This window comes from Gopherus evgoodei, chromosome 2 (genome assembly GCF_007399415.2).
Source record: "Gopherus evgoodei ecotype Sinaloan lineage chromosome 2, rGopEvg1_v1.p, whole genome shotgun sequence".
NCBI lineage: Eukaryota > Metazoa > Chordata > Testudines > Testudinidae > Gopherus > Gopherus evgoodei.
The window spans coordinates 199,604,256-199,623,006 of NC_044323.1; the positions used below are offsets into that span (position 1 = coordinate 199,604,256).

The following is an 18,751-nucleotide window of genomic DNA, read 5'->3' on the forward strand; positions in this document are numbered from 1 at the left end:
GGACCCTGCAGTAGTGTGATCCCCATCCCTTTGCCCGCTCTTTAGTGTTTAATTGAGAAAGTGTGAAGAGTGTATCCTCATCTATTACTTTATCAAAATGCATAACCTTAAAAAGAGAGGAAGGTTGGCCTTATGGCGAAGGCACTGGTCCAAAACCTGGGACATCTGGCTCAACTTCCAGCTTGGTCACAGACTTACCATGTGACCCTGGGTTAGTTACCTCCTTTCTGTATTTCAGTTCCTTGTCTAAAAGTGGGATACCAATATTTCCCCTCTTTCCAGCTGTTGTCTTGCCTCTGTATATTGTAAGCTCTTCATACTATATGTCTGGAGCACTTAGCACAATAGTGCTGTGATGTCAGGGTATGTCTACACTACGAGATTATTCTGATTTTACATAAACCGGTTTTGTAAAACAGACTGTATAAAGTCGAGTCCACGCGGCCACACTAAGCACATTAATTTGGTGGTGTGCATCCATGGTCCGAGGCTAGGGTTGATTTCTGGAGCGTTGCATTGTGGGTAGCTGTCCCGTAGCTATCCCATAGTTCCCGCAGTCTCCCCCGCCCATTGGAATTCTGGGTTGAGACCTCAATGCATGATGGTGCAAAAACAGTGTTGCAGGTGATTCTGGGTAAATGTTGTCACTCATTCCTTCCTCCATGAAAGCAACGGCAGACAATCATTTTGCGCTCTTTTTCTCTGGATTGCCCTGGCAGACACTATAGCACAGCAACCATGGAGCCCATTCAGCTTTTTTTTTTACTGTCACCGTATATGTACTGGATGTTGCTAACAGATGCGGTACTGCAGTGCTACACAGCAGCATTCATTTGCCTTTGCAAGATAGCTGAGACAGTTATCAATTGTTCTGTACCATCTGCCATGCCATTATAAATTGGCGATGAGATGATGGTTATCAGTCGTTCTGTACCGTCTGCTGCTGTCATGGGTGCCCCTGGCTGAGGTTGGCCGGGGGCGCAAAGACAAAAATGGGAATGATTCCTCGAGTCAATCCCTCCTTCACGGTATCTAAAAGTAGAGTCAGTCCTGCCTAGAATATGGTGCAAGTGTACTAGAAAACCAGTGTACCAGAGAGCACAGCCGCTCTGTGTTAGATCCCGCAGAAATGATGAGCTACATGCCATTCTAGGGGGTGCCCCTGCAACAACCCCACCCATTGCTTCCCTGCTCCCCCAACCCTCCTGGGCTACCATTGCAGTGTCCCCCCATTTGTGTGATGAAGTAATAAAGAATGCAGGAATAAGAAACACTGACTTTTTAGTGAGATAAAATGAGGAGGAGGCAGCCTCCAGCTGCTATGATAGTCCAGGCAGGACATTAAATGGTGCGGGGGAGAGGAGCCCAGCATCCTGCTGCTATGATAGTCCAGGCAGTACAGAATCTTTTCTTTACACATGAAAGGGAGGAGGCTGATGGAGCTCAGCCCCGAGTTGCTATGATGAAGATGGTTACCAGCCGTTCTGTACCATCTACTGGGAATGACCGGGAGTCATTCCTATTTTTACACTGGCTTCCCCAGCCGACCTCACCTGAGGCCAGCCAGGAGCACTCGCGGGCTGATGATGACGACAGATAGCAGCCATATTGTACCATCTGCCACCGGGGAGGGGAGAGGAGAGGATACTGCTGTTCACTGCCGCAGCATCGCGTCTACCAGCAGCATGCAGTAGACATAGGGTGACATTGAAAAAAGTCAAGAAACGATTTTTTTCCCTTTTCTTTCACACAGGGGAAGGGGGGTAAATTAACGAGCTATACCCTGAACCACCCCGGACAATGTGTTTGACCCTACAGGCATTGGGAGCTCAGCCAAGAATGCAAATACTTTTCGGAGACTGCTGGGGACTGTGGGATAGCTGGAGTCCTCAGTACCCCCTCCCTCCCTCCATGAGCATCCATTTGATTCTTTGGCTTTCCGTTATGCTTGTCACGCAGCACTGTGCTGTGGACTCTGTATCATAGCCTGAAGATTTTTTTCAAATGCTTTGGCATTTCGTCTTCTGTAACGGAGCTGTGATAGAACAGATTTGTCTCTCCATTCAGCAGTCAGATCCAGTATCTCCCGTAAGGTCCATGCTGGAGCTTTTTTTGGATTTGGGACTGCATCGCCACCCGTGCTGATCAGAGCTCCACGCTGGGCAAACAGGAAATGAAATTCAAAAGTTCGCGGGGCTTTTCCTGTCTACCTGGCCAGTGCATCCGAGTTCAGATTGCTGTCCAGAGCGGTCACAATGGTGCACTGTGGGATACCACCCGGAGGCCAATACTGTCGATTTGCAGCCACACTAACCCTAATCCGATATGGTAATACTGATTTCAGCGCTACTCCTCTAGTCAAGAAGGAGTACAGAAACTGGTTTAAAGGGCCCTTTATATCGATATAAAGGGCCTTGTTGTATGGACAGGTGCAGTGTTAAATCGGTTTAATGCTGCTAAAATCGGTTTAAACGTGTAGTGTAGACCAGGCCTCAGTTGGCGCCTCTAGGTGTTACTATAATAAATAATAGGTGATTTACTAATCTTGGACTCATTTAAAAGGGTTAAGGGAGTTGAAATGCAATTTTAGAGACAAAAGGGCAAATGTATATTAACTTCCCCCTCTTTCCCAGTACTAGTCCTGTCACTTTCCTTCAGCTTCTCTTCATAGAGTTTTCATTCTGAGGTGTTTTGTCATGTAGGATTTTTGTAACTATCTCCATTTTGCTCATTACAGAAGCCTAAAAATTTAGCTCTGAAAGTTGGTAGCATCCTAAACAGAGTTTTTGAAAAAAGACATGTAAAGTCTCAAGAAGAGCCAATTTACTGTAGTAAATTAAAAAAAAAATACTGATTCAGATTCAAAGTTGGGTGGGGAAAATACCCTTTTTCTCACTCTCCAGTGATCTTTAGTATAGACTTAGTATAGTATTCATGCTGAACAGCACTTCCTATCTTACATAACTTCAGAATGCTGGTCTGAAAAAGAACTAGCACACATCTCCTTTAAAGAGACATTGTCAAGTTAAAATAAATGTTAAATATGCATTTTGTAAAAAGAAACATTAATAAAATCTAAGCCCAATAGAAATGTTTCCAATATCTATTTAAATTTAGTTTTTAAAGAAGGAGTAAACATCCCCTGGTAGCATTTGAACCCAAACACTGCAGCACCTGCAACCTGAAAGTGAAGCTAACAAGTACAAATAAAGCAGGTTTCATGGTCCAAACTCAGAGAATGCATAACTAGTGACAAATAAACTGAATTTTTAAAATGATTTAACTTAATTTATTTAGTTCAGAAAAAAACCTGGATGGTGCGCATTCAACGACATCAGGGACATCCTCCAAGGAAAGAGCAGCAAAACAACTTGTGTGAATCTTTTTAACTTGACAGTTCTTCCAATGATGCTATATGGCAGCGAAACATGGTCGCTGACGAAGACTGAAGAACATCAACTGTCTGTCACACAGAGGGCGATGGAACGAACATTTTTGGGCATTTTGCTCCATGATCACATCCCCAGTGAAATAATTAGGCAGCAGTCTGGAGTGCGAGATGTTGTTGAAAGCAGGCTCAGCAAAATGCGGTGAGCAGGGCATGTGGCCCGACTCAGTGACAACAGATGGACTGCAGCTATATCTGAGTGGTATCCGCGAGAACTGAAATGGCCACACACTCGGCCTCCAAAGAGATGAGATGATTTCCTAACAAGATGATATAGACAAGCATGGCAAAGGATGGCCAGAGCGAGAGAAGATTGGAAGACGTGTTGTGATTGGTTCAGTCTTAACTGATGAAGGACCGACAGTTTATGCAGTTCAATAGGTGTTTGAATCAGGACCTGGATACTCCATCTGACTCAGGATTGAGCCCTTTGAAAGCACACTTGTGCTCACAAAGTCCATACTTGCATGTGCAAATGCACAACGACCCGGTTAGGCCCTTGCAAATATTGACTTTTGCATACTTAGATTGGATATAATCATTTTTGTGAGTGTGCGGTTAAAGATTCCAGCTGAAAAAAGCTGAAGTTGGAAAACTTCGCGCTATGGTTGTTCTTCAGAGTATATTGCATTTCCATATTGTGTCCTGTAATATAGATAAGGAAACAGTCAGAGGTGCCATATGCTTCTCAGTGCAAGTAGATCAATGACAGTCAAATTAGTTTTAGAATTGCATTTCTATACATATGTCTAGATTAGTGGTTCTCATCCACTCCACACTCAGAACACCCACTGATTTAGCTGGATCCCACCTCCTATTTACTAATCTGGGAAGGGCAGTGTTGTCACGATCCTCTGATACCTGTTTGTAACCAAGTAGTTTCAAAGAGAGAAAAACAAGTTGAGGTCTATTCTTTCTGGAAGCACTAATTTTGCTACTGCTATGCTGGGGGAGATGTCTTGTTTATTCTTAACAAAGAAAAGAAGTCTGCTGATCAGCTTTCCTTAACTGAGTTTGGATTATAATTAGTTCAACCTTCATCCCTAGACTGCATTTGTAATGAGCTGTGTTCTCATTGTGTTTAGTCTTTCTGTGCTTTTCTGGCTTTTTCATAGCCTTGCTAAGCAAAAGATTTACTTTTTGTATTTGTTCATCCTATTAGGTTGGTTTATAAGAAACATAAAGCTCCTAAAATTCAGCGGGAAAAGGAGTTGTGTGTAGCTTACTTAAGCAATGAACAGTTGACAGAGAAGGATACGTGTAACATTAAGGACTTGTAAACTGAATATAACAATTTTTACAAGCAGGGAGAAGTAAAATTTCTAAAGGTGATTAAACCATTATTCAATGCTAGATGGAAAAAGAAGAAAGGATTTGTAAAGAAATTGTGAGGGAAGGGCGGGGGGAATCCCAGACAGCTAAAAACTGAAGAGGAAGTTAAAAGTGGTTGATAGTTTAAAAAATAGGTTATAAAGGTGGTAAAATTCAGTATTGGGGAAGTTGTTGAAGCATCATTGACTTTTCTCTAGCAACGTTGTCTAATGAATCTCAATTACTTCTATGGATTTCTGCCCATTCACTACGGGGCTAAATTTGGGCCCAGGGCTCATATTTTAGAGAACAGATATGCACTAGAGTGATGCACATCCAATATAGGCATGATAGCAGGGTTTAGAAGTGGAAAATGGTGATGACTTGATTCTGACTGGTCAACGATTTCACAACAAAAGGACAAGAATAATCAGGGTTTTATGTATAAATGGCTCAGGTTATGACTATTCTGTGGGATGTAACTGGATTTATTCAGAATGCTAGGGAGACGTCCATTACGGAAATATACTGGAAATGAGTGAACCAATTTGCAGAAAAATTCTCACCTCAAATGCAAATCAAACTGAGCCTGAACTTCTAAATAATTTAGAATACTAAATAGGCAATATAACCAGGAATTTAGAAGGAATATAAAGCCTCATGTTTGAGGGCATACACAAGTCTATCTATTAAAAATTAAGAAATACAACTTTGGAGTAACTACTTACATTAGAGTTTCCTGCTGTCATAACTTTCCTACTCAGATCTGAACCTTAGAGTTCAGAACATGAGAAGCTAGCATGAAAACCTCCAAACTTAATTACCAGTTTGGATCTGATATTGCTGCCACCAGCCAGAGAAGTCGAGTGTCTGGCTCACTCTGGTCTCCCCAAAACCTTCCCTGGGGGACCCCAAGACTCAGATGCCCTGAGTCTCACCACAAAGGGAAATAACCCACTTCCCTTCCCCCTCTTTACCTCCTCCCAGATTTCCCCACCTTGGGTACTCTAGGATATCCCCTGCTTCAAGTCCTTGAAACACAAGTACCGAGAGATCAAATCTCTCTCTCTCCTCACCCAGAGGGTATGCAAAGTCAGGCTTAGTAAATCTAACACAAAGAGATTTTCCCCCTCCATTCGTTTCTTAGCATTAACCAGTGAAAAAACTCAAACAGGTCTTAAAAAGAAAGCTTTATATAAAAAGAAAGAAAAGGACATAAAAATGGTCTCTGTATCAAGGTGACAATATACAAGGTCAATTGCTTAAAAGAAAAAATGAATAAACAGCCTTATCCAAAAAGAATACAATTTAAAACATTCCAGCAACTACACACATGTAAATACAAAAAAACAATATAAACCTATTGTCTTACTATCCTTGTATTTACAACTTGGAAACAGAAGATTAGAAAGCCTGGAGATAGAGAGATCACTCTCAGAGCCGAGAAAGAGAACAGACCAAGAACAAAGGACTCACACCAAACTTCCCTCCACCCAGTTTTGAAAGTATTTTGTCTCCTGATTGGTCCTCTGGTCAGGTGTTTCAGGTCACTGTTTGTTAACTCTTTTATAGGTGAAAGAGACATTAACCCTTAGCTATCTGTTTATGACACCTGCACTTTCCTCTGAAATGCCTGTTACTAGCCTCTATGTATGGCAGATGCTGAATTAAATGGATCACTGTTCAGATCCATTAGTTTAGTTACTATGTTCCTAAATATCAGACAGCTGACATAAGTATTCTCCATTTCCCTAAGAAATTTCCTGTCTTTACTGAATTCCATCTTAGAGTTTCAGCAACCTTTACTGGGTCAGCTACTCTCTTAAGACCTTATGTGCAGTGAACCTTTCTTTGGGGTCAGAAGAAAAGAATACTGTTTGTGGCACCATTTGGTCTAGAGAAGACCTGGATCATGTGAAATTCAATTAGATAAACTGGCCAGAGCCAAGGAAAGTGAGTATTCAGGCTTGGGCTCCTAATGCCTTCTTGATATCACAATGCAGAGAATGACATGGGGTAGAGAGACTCTTTGGGATTAGGGTGACTCAAGGGTGAGAGGGTCAGAGAGTGGTAATTGAATGAAAAAGAAATAGAAAGATATGCCAGGAAAGGTAGAAGGATCTAGCTGAGATAGTGGGCAAGAGGGTGTGAAAGAGAAAATGGCATGTGGAGGACAAGGTTTGTGGATGAGAGAACAAGGAAGGCTAATAGGTTTTTTTATTATTATTGAGTATCAAAACCCTTTTAATCTTATCTGAAACAAACCTTTTTAGATGTGCATCTCATTAATATATAGTATATGAGGATAATAGTTACATAAAAGGGGATCTGAGCATTCCAGGCAGTTCAGAAGGAAGGTGCTGAAGCGTGGGGGACAATATTAGAAAAGCAGTGCCTTCAGTCGGGGTGGCTCCAGGCACCAGCACGCCAAGTGCGTGCCTGGGGCAGCAAGCCATGGGGGGCACTCTGCCTTCCACAGGCAAGCCGCTGAAGGCAGCTTGCCTGCCATGCTTGGGGCGGCAAAATATCTAGAGCGGTCCCTGCCTTCAGTTACTTGATTTATTAGTTAAATAAATGAAAACTGTGCATCCTAATAAAAAAAAGAGGGCCAGATTTGTCCTTGGTGTAATACCACAGTCTTTACTGAAGCTGTAACCAGTTATGAAGTTAGTGTATGACTCTTAGTTAGACAAATTAGTCAATTTTCTAGTAATTATAGATGCATTGGTATATAAGATAGCACAAGAATTGCCTATTACAGAAACATAATGAGGTTAAAGCAAAAGAAATCCAGATATATTGGTATGTTTTTAAAGGCTTTGCTTTTATTATTCAATATGCAAATACAATGGGCAATTACAGGAAGTGTGCACCATGGGATTTCAGCAAGAACTCGAATAAAAATGAAAAGCTTTCAAAATCATTGTTAACCACCTCAAAGTGCTTTAATCATTCTTTTTTTATACAGCTATACTGTAACAAATCATTCTGACAAAAGTGCTACTCTTATTTTATTATGTCTGAACATAGCTCTTGGTGCTTGTATCTAATTGAGGCATAAGCCTAGTAAACTAAATTTGGTAGGGTATTGATTGTTTCCTGTATCTCTTTTTAAAAAAAAAATCTTAAATCATCTATCAATCACTTTCACAGATAATTAGTTTGCTGTACTTTTTATTCAAACTTCCCCTGAATTGGCAATCATTTTCAGACCTTGCATCAGTCAATCAAGTTCATATTACTACACAGACCATCCATTTTACAGCTTATCTCATAGTTGTTGCCATATCATTTAAAGTCATTCAAAAATCTTTATACACCTTTTGTCAAGTCAGATCACAAACCTACATCTATTTCTCTTGTGAATATATTCTCTTCCTTTCTCAGTTGTCCTTTTCTGTGTTTTTTTTATCTGTCCCTTTGTTTCTCTTTGATTTGGTAAATGGATTTTGATCATTTTAAAATATATGGAGCCCATTGCTTATCATGAACATAAGACCTCATAATTCTGTTTGAAGAATATGTCATCAGTACTTTGACTTTCTTCTCTTCCCTATAGCTCTGATGTCTCATCTTCAGAATAAATGTAGTCCACAGAATCCCAGGGATAATCTGAGGCTCCAAGGGCTACTGAAGTCAATAGAGCTATGCAGATTTATACCAGCTGAAGATTTAACCTTAGGTCTATTACAAAATCTCAGGTGAAGTCCTGACCCTGTTGAAGTCAATGGGCAAAATCCTCGCTGTCTTCAGCTGTCAGAATATCACCCCAGATTTCTACTTGAAATCAGAATGATCAGCTATTGTATTGCTGCATAGCCACATGTTAGCACTAACTTATTTAACCTGTGATTGCTTTTACAAAAGTTCTTTTTTAAATAAAGGAGTTATCTTTATCTGGCTGCTTGTTGTCATGGATCAGGGTGCTGAAACATTTGGGATATATCTGAACTAGGATGACTTGCTGCCCTAAGAACAATTCACATTAGTTACTGTCTATTTCGATCTCCTTTTATTACTTAATTGTAGAAATTAACACAAATAAACCCATGCAGGTGTGAAGAACATAATCTGCTCTTTCAATAGTTGGCAAATCCAGTAGCTCAACTGTGGGAAATGAAGTCCAATAAAAGATCCATTTTGTTTTTCTAGGCAGAAAATCCTTCTAGGAGACATCTTCATTATTCATTGGCAATAACCTAACTGAAGTTTTCTTCGAGTAGCATTAACATTTGATGATAGAAAATGAAGGCCAATGAGCAGGAGGTGTATGTGGCTGCGTAAAAAGAATGGGCCTTTGGGAAATAGAATAGCTGAAACTTCAGTTGTAACAATTATATTTTTATGGCTCAAGACAGAAATAAAATATTGAAATGTGAAATTAATGCAGAGGTTTAGTTGGAATGCTATGAAAAACATAGAAGCTGGGCATATAAAATCATTTTCTTATATCAGTGTGTCTGTTTATGAATGATCAATTACATAGGAGCCAGGAATTATACATGAGGTTACACTACTTCATTTTCTTTCACAGCAAAATGCTGGGAAACCCTTCACATTAAAAATCTACATTGCATGAGTTCTACTTACAGGAAGTTCACATGCAGATTATAGTAAGTGCTGAACCTTTTATGAATTACAAGTTACTGTCTCTGACTTTTGGTGATGTCGTGGTCATGTGTATGCAAAGGAACATTAATAAGCAACTGTGAGCTTCAAAGTAAATTGCGATATAGTATTACTTGGGACAAAGTGGCATTTCTATGCCTAAAAAATGCACAAGTTGGCAAAGTGGGAAGTGCGGGAAGAGGGAGAGAATCAAATAAAACACTGTCCTTTGGCAACTCTCCCCTTTCATGCTGTAATAACACTTAAAAATAATTTATGTATCCAAATCTCTCTGGTGGCTAGTCAGAACTCAGTACACTTGTTTTGTTTTTGTTTTGTTTTCAATTTGTTATGCTGCTGTGCATCTAGGCTACAAGAGGTATATAATTGCTTGCAGCAGCAGTTAGTAAAAGCTTGGGATGCACTATGGTGGTTAATTTCCTAAACTTTATTTACAAATCCTACATATCCTACTGAACACTGAAGTTAAATGTCATCTTTGATTTAGCTCATTTGATTAGGAATGTTTAGGTTCACATTTCTACATGTGCATAATGGTACTTTGTTCTTTTACTACCTCATGTGAAAATCCACAGGTTACATGCACAATCACAAATACTGATGTCTAAGCAGATTACCTTCCCAGACAGTGAGTCTGGGGAAGGGGTGCTGCAGAAGCCCATCTTCTGGTATATCAAAACCATTGGAACTGCATCCCTGAATAAAGAGAATCTCTTTCAAACACTTTGGGCACAGGGTGATTTACTGAACACCACTACAGGTGCGTGCATGACTAACCATGCATATGTACTGTAGGAGATTTAAGCAGGCATCTGGGTGGGTCTGTGCACAGTTATTAATATTTTTTATATTACAATATTGAATAAATGCCCCAAATGTAATCAGAATGAAACCATTTTGTCTGGATTTGTACATACCCTTATTAAGAAACCATCTTTACTCTAAAGAGCTTCCAATCTAAATAGACAAGTGTAGCGGAGCGGTCCCGGGGCTCAACCCTCCTTGAAGGCAGGGGGGAGCCACACCGGCTTACCGCACTCCGTTGGCCCGGGGCCCGCTCCTTGCTTCGGCGTCGTGTGGTCACCCACTGTCACTTCGGGCTCAGGCCCTTTGTTGCCGGGCTGAGCAAACAAGCAAACAGTTATCAGGTGGCTCAGGCCCTTCGTTGCAGGGCTGAGCAAGCAGGCATAATAAATAGGGGGGCTCAGGCCCTTTGTGGCAGGGCTGAGCAAACAAGCAAATAGTCAACAGGTGGCTCAGGCCCTTGGTTGCAGGGCTGAGCAAACAAGCAAATAGTCAACAGGGGGCTCAGGCCCTCTGTTGCAGGGCTGAGCAAACAGGCAAACAGTTAATAGGGTGCTCAGGCCCTTGGTTGCAGGGCTGAGCAAACAAGCAAAGTCAATAGGTGGCTCAGGCCCTTGGTTGCAGGGCTGAGCAAACAGGCAAATGGTTAACAGGGATGGCCTCCTCAGGCCAGGGAGGAGGGGGAGTCTGCCACCCTTGATGGGGTGGCAGGGGGAGCGCAGGCCCTCCCACTCCACTGCGTTCCAGCCTGGGGCCCTAGTAGCGGTCAACACCGCTGGCAGTCAGTGGGGGAACCTGACCGAAACACACTGACATCGGCTCAGGTGAGTCTGCAGCCTGACTGGAGTCGGCTGCCCCCGGGCCACTTCCAACCTCCCCCTCACTGGGTACCTGCCATCCGCCGGCATCGTCGGGTGGGTCCCAGACCATGGGTTCCTCAGGATACCGAGCATCGGGAGATCCAGTCCACTCCTCCGGGTACTGAGCGTCGGGAGGTCCAGTCCACTCCTCTGGGTACGGGGCGTTGGGAGGTTCCGACAGCTCCTCCGAAGGCCGGCCGTCGGGAAGCTCAGGCAGCTCCTCTGGGTACCGGGCATGGGGTAGGTCTGGCCAGTACTCCTCCGGGTATCGAGCACGGGGCAGGTCAGGCCAACACTCCTCTGGGTACCGGGCACGGGGTAGGCTGGGCCCAGCGGGAGCTCGGGCCCCAGTGTCTGCCTTCTCCGGCAGCCTTCTCTCAACTGAGCGCTGGGGCCAGGCTTTTATACTTCCTGTCCCGCCCCTTGACTTCTGGGGGGCGGGGACAGGCGACGGTGGCCTTGGACTTCCTGTCCCGCCCCTTGACTTCCGGGGGGCAGGGACAGGCGGCGGTGGCTCCGCCCGTTGCCGCACCTATTCTGGCCTGTTCCTCTCAGGTGCGGCGGGGAGTGAGGCCCCCTCACTACAACAAGACAGAGAGGATGGGAGACAATTTTTCCTATCTCCTCTTTACCAATGGGGAACTGAGGTCCACAGAGGTTGTGTGACTGTGCCCAAGGTCACACAGGAAGTCTATGTAAAACCAGGAACTGAACCCATGGATCTTCAGTCAAAGTCCGGTGCCGTAACTAGAATGGATCTAATCACTTAGCTGCTTTGGTATTACAAACCAGACTCTCGGTATATATATGAATATGTCAAAAGAGATGCCCACCTGTAAACTACCCTTTTGAAATACAAGGCAACAAATATAAAGATAGGACAGCTGTGATAACAGTTAAGAGCCAAATTACAAAAGGGTTCCCATATGAATAACTAAATTAAATATTCAGAGTAGCAGCCGTGTTATCTGTATTAGCAAAAAGAACGAGGAGTAATTGTGGCACCTTAGAGACTAACAAATTTATGTAAGCATAAGCTTTTGTGGGCTAAAACCCACTTCATCAGATGCATGCAGTGGAAAATGCAGTAGGAAGATATATATAAGCTCTAAGATACAAGCACATTTGCTCCAACCCCTCAGACAGAGACAAACACCTACAATATCTCTATCAAGCATTCTTATAACTGCTGAAGTGAAGAAACAGATTGACAGAGCCAGAAGAGTACCCAGAAGTCACCTACTACAGGACAGGCCCAACACAGAAAGTAACAGAATGCCACTAGTCATCACCTACAGCCCCCAACTAAAAACTCTCCAGCGCATCACAAGGATCTACAACCTATCCTGAAGGATGATCCCTCACTCTCACTGATCTTGGGAGACAGGCCAGTCCCCGCTTACAGACAGCCCCCCAACCTGAAACAAATACTCACCGGCAACCATACACCACACAACATAAACACTAGCCCAGGAAAAGACGGTTACTCACCTTTGTAACTGTTGTTCTTCGAGATGTGTTGCTCATATCCATTCCAATTAGGTGTGCGCGCGCCACGTGCATATTCGTCGGAGACTTTTTACCCTAGCAACACTCAGTGGCCGGCAGGTCACCCCCTGAAGTGGCGCCAGTATGGCGCCTGATATATACCCCTGCTGGCCCATCCACTCCTCAGTTCCTTCTTGCCAGCTACTCCAACAGTGAGGAAGGAGGGCGGGTGTGGAATGGATATGAGCAACACATCTCGAAGAACAACAGTTACAAAGGTGAGTAACCGTCTTTTCTTCTTCGAGTGCTTGCTCATATCCATTCCAATTAGGTGATTCCCAAGCCTTACCTAGGCGGTGGGGTCAGAGCGAGATGTTGCGGAATGTAAAACTGCTGCGCTGAAGGCGGCATCGTCTCTAGCCTGCTGGACCAGTGCTTAGTGTGATGCAAAGGTGTGTACGGAAGACCAGGTGGCCGCGCGGCAGATTTCCTGTATGGGAACATGGGCCAAAAACACGGCAGATGAGGCCTGAGCCCGAGTAGAATGGGCAATAAGAGGACCCATAGGAACATGGGCCAAGTCGTAACATGCCCGAATGCAGGATGTCACCCAAGATGCAATATGCTGGGAGGAGATTGCCATGCCCTTTATGCGTTCCGCCACTGCCACAAATAATTGAGGTGAACGGCGGAAGGGCTTGGTCCTCTCAATGTAGAAGGCGAGAGCCCTATGGACATCTAAAGAATGGAGCTGTTGCTCTCGTCTCGAGGAATGCGGCTTTGGGCAAAAGACTGGCAGGAAGATGTCCTGGTTAACATGAAAGGCGGAGACGACCTTACGGAGGAATGCCAGGTGTGGTCACAGCTGTACCTTGTCCTTATGGAACACAGTATATGGAGGGTCCACAGTCAGTGCCCGAAGCTCCGAGACTCGTCTAGCGGAGGTGATAGTCACTAGGAAGGCCACTTTCCAGGACAGGTACAGCAGCGAGCATGTGGCTAAAGGTTCGAAAGGGGGCCCCATGAGCCTGGTTAAGACAAGGTTCAGGTCCTAGGTAGGGGTAGGCCGTTTGACCTGTGGGTATGGTCGCTCCAAACCCTTGAGGAATCTTTACACCATAGGATGGGAAAAAACTGACTTGCCAGCCTTACCCGGATAGAAGGTGGATATAGCCGCTAGATGTACTCTTAGAGAGGAGATCGCCAATCCCTGCTGCTTGAGAAACCACACGTAGTCCAGAATAGTGGGGACTAATACGTAATGTAGAGAATAGCCGTGCTGGTTGCACCAGTGGCAGAAGCGCTTCCATTTCGTGAGGTAGGTCGAGCACGTGGAAGGCTTCCTGTGCCCAGCAACACTTGCTGTACTGCGGCGGAACAGCGCAACTCCGACTGGCTTAACCAGCCAGGAGCCATGCAGTCAGATGGAGGGACTGCAGGTCCGGATGGTGCATCCTGCCGAAGTCTTGCATGATCAGATCCGGTCAAAGAGGCAGGGAAATTGGGTCTGCCAGGGACAGGTCGAGCAGCATGGTGTACCAGGGCTGCCTCAGCCAAGCCAGAGCGATCAGGATGAGGCGGGCTCTGTCTCTCTGGAGCTTGATCAGGACTCGGTGGATGAGAGGGAAGGGTGGAAAGGCGTAACAAAGACGTCCCGTCCACGGGATCAGGAACGCCTCCGACAGGGAGCCCGGGGAGCGACCCTGTAGAGAGCAGAACACCTGGCATTTCCTGTTCATTCTGGAAGCAAACAGGTCTATGTGGGGAAATCCCCACCTCTGGAAAATCGAATAGAGGACATCCGGACGGACCATTCGTGGGATAGAAAGGATCTGCTCAGGTGATCCGCGAGGGTATTCCGTACTCCCAGGAGAAAGGAGGCCACTAGATGTATAGAGTGGGCTATACAAAAGTGCCACAGGCGTATTGCTTCCTGACACAGTGGGGAGGACCGGGTCCCGCCCTGCTTGTTGATGTAATACATGGCCGTTGTGTTGTCTGTGAACACCGCAACACAACGGCCGTGTAAATGGTGCTGAAATGCTTGGCATGCCAATCGGACTGCTTGCAGCTCGCGCACATTGATGTGGAGCATCATTTCCCGTGGCGACCAGAGGCCTTGTGTGCGCATGAGCCCCAGGTGGGCACCCCAGCCCAGCGAGGACGCGTCCGTTGTCAGGGACACGGAGGGCTGGGGGGGGTGAAACGGCAGGCCTGCACACACTTGGGATGACGTCGTCCACCAGCCGAAGGAGCCTAGAACATCCGATGGAATTGTTAGGATTGTGTCTATGGCATCCCTGCCTGGCTGATAGACTGACGTGAGCCAAGTCTGCAGCGGGCGCATGCGCAGTCTTGCATGCCTCGTGACGAAGGTGCATGCTGCCATGTGCCCCAGGAGAGCAAGGCAAGTACGAGCAGAAGTGGTCGGAAAGGCTTGCAGACTTTTGACCAGGGAGACTATGGCTTGGAACCGGTGCAGGGGTAAACTGGCTGTCGCAAGGTTGGAGTCCAGCATTGCCCCGATAAACTCTATCCTCTGTGTAGGCACCAGAGTGGACTTGTTGGGGTTGATGGTCAAGCCTAGACTCACAAACAGCTCCCTGATGATGGCGACGTGGCCAAGCACCTGCACCTCCGAAGTGCCTTGGATAAGCCAGTCGTCGAGGTAAGGGAAGACGTGAATATGACGACGGCACAGGGAAGCAGCGACAACAGCCATACATTTGGTGAAGACCCGAGGGGCCAAGGAGAGACCAAAGGGAAGGACAGTAAACTGGTAGTGATCCTGATTTACCACAAAGCGCAGATACCTTCTGTGCGGAGGATAAATTGCAATGTGGAAATATGCGTCCTTCATGTTGAGAACAGCGTACCAATCTCCGGGATCCAGGGAAGGAATGATGGTTCCTAAGGATACCATGCGGAACTTGAACTTTTTGATGAATTTGTTCAGTCCTTGCTGGTCCAGGATGGGTCGGAGGCCCCCTTGACTTGGGGATTAAGAAATACCGGGAATAAAACCCCTTGCCCCATAACTCCTCCTCCTCTATAGCTCAGATGAAGAAGAGCTTGCTAACCTCCTGGATGATAAGTTGCTCGTGAGAGGGGAGGGACGAGGAGGGAGGATGGGAGGAGGGTGGAGAAATAAACTGAAGATGGTATCCAAACTCCACCGTGCATAGGACCCAACGGTCCGAGGTCAGCTGGGGGGTAAGGGCCCTGGGGTTGTGGGCAGAAGGACTATCTCTGAGTCTCGGGTGTGTGCATTCCCAGTGAACGCATGATAACCCAATTGTCCTTCAGACTCTGTAGTCTGGGATCTGTCTTTTGTGAGAAAAGACTCTGCCCGTCAAATGGCAGGTCTTGGATTGTATACTGTAATTCGGGTGGTAGGCCGGAAGCCTGCAGCCACGATATGCGACGCATGGCTATACCAGATGCAAGCGTTCTGGCTGCTGAATCTGCGGCATCTAAGGATGCTTGCAGTGTGGTCCTGGTGACCCTCTTCCCCCCTCTAGGAGAGCTGAAAATTTCTGGCGTGAGTCCTGGGGAACTAATTCAGTGAACTTGCCGACAGCCTCCCAGGTGTTATAGCTGTATCGGCTCAAGAGGGCCTGCTGGTTCTTGTACGGAAGCCTCGTCCTGAGGTACCTCCGTCTCTGGGACATCCTGCTGTGCAAGGGGATGCGCAGGGTCTTCCTCCGCAACCGAGGGGGAGTCCGGCTGACTGTGGCCTCTGGTGCATGGTGCTCCGAATGGCTGGAGCGTGCTGGGCCCATCGGCTCGCCCTGGGCTTGGTGGTAGGCCCAAGGCGTCTAAAAGGACCATTGCGGTGGTCCATGGTCCGAGTGGGCCTGTGCATCCAAACTCCATGTAGGAGGCGCTGGCCGTGTTTGGGGAGGCGGACGGGTGACGTGATGGCTACGGAGGAGCTGATGTTGACTGGGCCAGGCCTCTGCTCCCATAGAGCTCGCCTCTATGCAGTGCCAGTGAGCGGTACTAGGAGCCATGGCGGTATCTCGATCGGGACTGGGACCTGCTAATAGCTCGGTGCCGGGAGGTCGACCAGTGCCGTGTGTCGTTCCGGGATCAGCTGCAGTAAGAGCGTTGGTGCCGCGATCTGGACCAGTGCCGAGTGTAGAACGACGGCGACCGGGATCTCGAGCAGTGCCGCTAGTACGACCGGTGCCGTGGGGAACGGTACCGGGACTGCAAGCGGCCCCGGGATCTTGAGCGATGACGAGGTCGAGAGTGGTCTCTAGATCTGGAGCGGGATCGACGGTGCTCAGTGGTGCCCGGTGAATGTGGTCGCACCATGGTGGGCTTGCCCAGCGACTGAAGAACCCGCACCGGCGGTGCCGGGGGTTGGGACAATTCGGGCTCTGTAAGAGCAATGAGGTCGCGTGCCACGGAGAAGGTCTCCGGTGTGGATGGCGCGATGAGCTCAGCCACAGCGCGTGCTGAGGAGCTGAGAGGCACCGGACTCAACGGCTCCTGAGAAGCTGGAATCGACGGTGCAGAGATACTCGGTGCCGCGGCAGATGAAAGTGCCGGGCAGTCCGGTTTGGAAGTACGCTCCAACTGCGGCGTAGTTGTCGGTGCCGCAGGAGCCTTGTGCTTCTTACTCCTCGGTGAGAGGGAGCGGTGCCAGCTGGAGAGTTGGGCTGGTGAAGGGTGGGGGAGCGAAGCCCTTGTCGGTGCCGGGTGGTCAGGAGCGGAAGAGATGCTTGGTCCCGGGTGCTGGAGTCGGTGCCGAAGATGGAGGAGTCAAAGCTCCCTCCATCAATAGCTGTTTTAAGCGGCTGTCCCGTTCCTTCTTTGTCCGGGGTTTAAACGCCTTGCAGATCCACCTTGCGGACAAGTGCCGAGACTCGCCTAGGAACCTCAGACAGGAGTCGTGCGGATCTCCTGTGGGCATCGGCTGATGACAGGCCGCACAAGGCTTGAAGCCCGGGGAACCGGGCATGGGCCCTGGTACCGGGGGAGGAGAAGGGGCGAACTCCTGATCCTCTTTAACTATATACAGAACTATAAAAAAACTAACTTTAAATACTAACTAGAACTACAATAAAAGAACTATATACACGATACTATACAGGAGAGTGAAGCGCTAGGGAGGTGGAGAACAGCTAGCCGTGCTCCACAGTTCCAACGACCAACACGGGCGGTAAGAAGGAACTGAGGAGCGGATGGGCCAGCAGGGGTATATATCAGGCGCCATACCGGCGCCACTCCAGGGGGTGACCTGCCGGCCCACCGAGTGTTGCTAGGGTAAAAAGTCTCAGACGAACGTGCACGCGGCGCGCGCACACCTAATTGGAATGTATATGAGCAAGCACTCGAAGAAGAACTTATCCTTGCAACAAAGCCCATTGCCAACTGTGTCCACATATCTATTCAGGGGACATCATCATAGGATCTAATCACATCAGCCACACTATCAGAGACTCGTTCACCTGCACATCTACCAATGTGATATATGCCATCATGTGCCAGCAATGCCCCTTTGCCATGAACATTGGCCAAACCGGACAGTCTCTACGTAAAAGAATAAATGGACACAAATCAGATGTCAAGAATTATAACATTCAAAAACCAGTCGTAGAACACTTCAGTCTCCCTGGTCACTCAGTTATAGACCTAAAAGTCTAAAATTTCAGAAACAGACTCCAATGAGAAACTGCAGAATTGGAATTAATTTGCAAACTAGACACCATTATATTAGGCATGAATAAAGACTGGGAGTGGATGGACCATTACACAAAGTAGAACTATTCCCCCTACTGTTACTCACACCTTCTTATCCATTGTTGGAAATGGGCCATCCTGATTATCACTACAAACATTTTTTTTCTCCTGCTCACAATAGACCACCTTAACAGATTACTCTCGTTATACTTGGTATGGCAACACCCATTTTTTCATGTTCTCTGTGTGTGTGTGTGTGTGTGTGTGTGTATTCTGGAAGTTACCAATGGAATTATATTTAATTAAAAAAGAACGAGGAGCGTGTGTGTGTGTGTGTGTGTGTGTGTGTGTGTGTGTGTGTGTGTGTGTATCCTACTGTGTTTTCCAGTGCATGCATCCGATGAAGTGGGTTTTAGGCCATGAAAGCTTATGCTTAAATAAATGTGTTAGTCTCTAAGGTGCCACAAGTACTCCTCGTTCTTTTTTAATTAAATAGAATTCCATTGTTAACTTCCAGAAT

The 18,751-nt window shown here is 46.4% G+C and overlaps 1 long non-coding RNA gene across 1 annotated transcript; it reads right to left on the reverse strand.

Moving 5' to 3' along the window:
- Positions 1 to 11,050: 11,050 nt before the first annotated feature.
- LOC115646633 lies at positions 11,051 to 18,477 on the reverse strand. Its single transcript, XR_003999086.1, has 3 exons — positions 18,388 to 18,477; positions 18,077 to 18,079; positions 11,051 to 11,065 (listed from the first exon to the last, which is right to left on the reverse strand). It is a non-coding gene; the product is annotated as an uncharacterized LOC115646633 (long non-coding RNA).
- Between the last annotated feature and the right edge of the window lie 274 nt (positions 18,478 to 18,751).